This window comes from Bidens hawaiensis, unplaced genomic scaffold (genome assembly GCF_021521415.1).
Source record: "Bidens hawaiensis isolate Kalapana, Puna unplaced genomic scaffold, B.hawaiensis_p1.1 tig00025636_1, whole genome shotgun sequence".
NCBI classification, from domain to species: Eukaryota; Viridiplantae; Streptophyta; class Magnoliopsida; order Asterales; family Asteraceae; genus Bidens; species Bidens hawaiensis.
Window position 1 is genome coordinate 22894 of NW_027494106.1, and position 4056 is coordinate 26949.

Genomic DNA, 4056 nt, shown 5'->3' on the forward strand with positions numbered 1-4056 from the left:
GGGTATTACTGAGGTGGGGTATATTACTTTTTGCTAATTGCTAATTTTTATTAAGTTTCATGATTAGTAAGCAAAGTTGTTGCCTTTGAAAAAGGTATAAGTTAATTATTATAAATTATAATTAGTATATTTAATTTGCCTACTTAACGGCTGGATTTGAGTTTGTTATTATCCTTATCTTTGACTAATATTAAATTGTTTTATCAAAAGTTGAAAATACTAAAATGAATCCATTACTTGTCAATGAATCTTCCGGGAGGTAAAATGGGGATGAACATGTAGGTCATTGATCCAAATATTAAAAAAAAATTCTATTGTTTATTTAACTATACTATTTTTTTAAATGTACTTTTTCATAAATGTAATATATACAATTACATAAAAAATGTTACTATTTATATAGAAAAGTGAAAAAAGAAGCATAAATAATTTATTTAAATACAACAAAATTAAGTGTAAAAAATTTATATGTAATTACATAAAACAACTGAATAACAAATTGCCCGAACAAACTCAAGCCAAGCTCAATTTTATAAATTATCCACGAGTCAAAGTTAAGCTTTAGTTTAAACGAGTTAAGGTTAAGACTAGAGAAGTTTGGCTCATTTCAGCTTGTTGATACCCACATACACATCAATCATAAAGATACTTTTGCTTTTATCAAGTTATCTAATAAAGAATATAAAAGGAATTTAATAAAGAGAAATTCCATGTCAATGTCTCTATTTGTTTACACCATTGCACCATTGTGGGACTATGCTCTAACTTTTATAATTTTTTTTTAAACAAAGTTATCGTGTAAAGGTTATTAGGCTATGTGTAGTGGAGGGGTTACAATTGAGGTCGAATTGTAACACGTGGCGCCCAGTTAGTAAAGGGGGCGAATTTGTATTTGGGGTGTAATGGTGTATGGGCTACAAATTGGGCCCACAATATTTTTTTTTATTATTTTCTTTTTATAATTAAACTAATCAAATAAAAACTAATTTATTTAAAATAATAAAATAAAAATGCATTAAAATTAAAAAGAAATACAAAAAAAAACATAACTAAAAAAAATACATAACTAAAAATATAAAAAAACATATAGCTCGATTGGCGTACATGTTTAGGTTCGAGTCGGGAAATTGAAACGAATAGCTCGGTTGGTTTAGGTTCATCGGGTTCCATTGTAAGTTCACGTTCGGTTGGTTTTGCGAACCATGGTGTTGACCGAAAGGAGGGAATGGGTGGTTCGGTTGGTTCGGGTTGGTTCTAGGATTCATTTTGCATATACATATATATACACACACAACATATATACATATACATATACATATACATATACATATACATATACATATACATATACATATACACACACACACAACATATATACATATATATATCACACACAACATATATACATATACACATATATATATGTATGTATATATATAACACATAACACACACATGCATAAAATAATAATACATCCACCCTCCTTCCGGCGACAAAAACATCTCGCCTGCGCCCCAATTCGCCCAGGGGGGGCGGTGTTCGCGCCCATTGTCGCTCAAAATCGCCCAAGCCCAAGCCTCACTACACATAGCCTTAGGTAATGTGTAGTGGGGCGATACGACGCGGACGATTTTTTTAACAAACAACCACCCCGGGGGAGGGGGGCGATGAATAATTGTCGCCTGCGAAGGTTTGAGAAAAATATTATTTTGTTCTTCTATGTGTGATATATATATATATATATATATATATATATATATATATATATATATATATGAGGCTACAAAACAATTACACCCTTAAAACAAAAACCCATCATTTGTTGACTAGACGTCACATGACACAAAACGTTCCATTTTGTAGTTCATCCACTACAAATAGCCTTAAGGAATGTGAAAACACCTCTCACTTAATCTTACTAATATGTGTTATATTAATCTCTTTAGGAACGTTACAAGTTAATCAAATTTGAATTTGGATCATTCAACTAGACATGTTCATATAAATTGATAGTGGCCGAGGATTTAGATGGATGGCTCGTTAAATTATAACAAATTACATATAATATAAGCAAACATGTAGTATATTTTGGTTTGTAAATTAACAAACACTTATTGGTTAGTAGGATAATAATGGTTTTCAAGGTTTAAAAAATGTATCAACAAGAGACACATGTGAACCTTCCACATAGTAAACTAATCTTCCTATCAAACTTCTCAATATCGAAAATGGTGACCATTGTAACAAATGCTTTATTAACAACTGGACCGTCTCCAACGGGTTAGAGCCCGTCATACCCCCTCCCCAACGTGCTCTTCCCCCCCCCCCCCCCCCTTTCTCGTGCAATGTATACGGCCAAGTCATAACTCAACTCTCCCCCTCACAATCACACTCTCTCTCTATCTATGTGTGCACCATTGGCTACATGTGACTCCCCGTCTCTTTCATCCAACCCAACTTGCTAAGTCTTGTGGTTTTGTTTGCTATGGGTATGCACTATGCACAACCAAATAAACTTTTAATTGACTTACAAATATATTAAAAAAAAAATCAAATGTCTCCATGATACTCTAGTCTCTACTAGCATCATCCTAAACCAATCAGCCAGAAAAGCCCAAAACCAAAAGCAGAATATGCCAGTCTACTAAACAAACAAACAACGTTATAGTTTTCGTGAATTTGATTGTTATGGGTATAATTCTTTTCTATAAAAACAAGTAAAACATTTTACTTTATAATGTTATAAATCATTCCATTCCAACCCAAAGAAGATTGATATTAAAAAGCCCACAATTTTACAAATGCTGATTGATTTGCTAATAAGATCCAACGGGACAATGCAACTCTAGTTACATTATACTATCTACCATCAACAAAACACTTCATACAACTTCTAACCCATACAGAACACCAGCATACTTCTCCGGTCCACCCACACAACGCTCCCTAATCTTCCGAAACACATGCCACGTCAACAAGCTATCCGACCCGGCCTGGTGACACTTCCCAACCACCCGCTCCACCCCAAGCATTTCACCCACCCGGTCCAACCCACCAAACAACCCGTCACAATACCTCATCATATGCTTAACATCATACACTTATTCACCAAAAAACGATCTTAACAACACAAGGAACAAATTCAAGTCACCAGGCAAAACCTTCCCAGTCAAAACCTTAATCAAATACCCGAAATCATACGCGCTGTGAAACGTCACCCAGCTCACACCCTCATTACACACCAGCCCGGATGACATCATCAGCTCTCCAAACTTAACCGAATCGATCCCGAAAACACGATTCTTATCAAAATCAATCCCTTGCCTTCTCAACAAATCAATGGACTCCGAAGCATACTGGTCAGTTTTAAGATCGAAATCACTGAAATTAAACTCCCAAACGTAGCGCTTGTTGGGTTCGCCTAATTCAGCTAAATCGGGTAAGTTCCAGTTGGAATCGGTTAATGTGAGTCCAACCTGGATTTTATATTTGACTTAAGGATTTGGTAGTGCTGGTAACAGTTTTGGTGACGGAAATTAGGATGGACAACGACGACACCTGGGAACTCGGTGTCCATCGAAACGTAAGGGAAGTCGTCTATTATGGATTCGATTAGACGGAACTCGGGTTGAAGGTTATGTGCCCACACGGAGCGAATCCTAATTGTTGGAGATGGTGACGAAGAAGAAATATTGGTCGGCATGGAAATGGTTGATGGATGTGTAGGAGATATGGGTTATTATTGGGTTTTGTTGTTTATTTATAAAAAGTTTGAGTTGTGGGGCCCAGCAAAAAGGGTAAAGTAAGATAATGTATGTTGATCATCAATAGTTGTAAGTTTACTTATATGTTTTTTAACAATCAACTAATGAGGCTCGGCTATATGGTATAATCCAATGGTAAAATGGGAGCCTATATGTCTATGAGCGTAGATAATGTATGGTAGCTCAAGCCCATTTTTTGTTTTAGAACAAATTTGTTGCCTAAATACCCATTATGATAAAACCTTACTAGAATCGAATTCAAACCTGAGAGTTTGTTACCTTTGGCTCATAT

The 4056-nt window shown here is 35.1% G+C and overlaps 1 pseudogene; it reads right to left on the reverse strand.

Moving 5' to 3' along the window:
• Nucleotides 1–2867: 2867 nt before the first annotated feature.
• Nucleotides 2868–3703, reverse strand: LOC143571950 (putative CCR4-associated factor 1 homolog 11 pseudogene; annotated as a pseudogene).
• Between the last annotated feature and the right edge of the window lie 353 nt (nucleotides 3704–4056).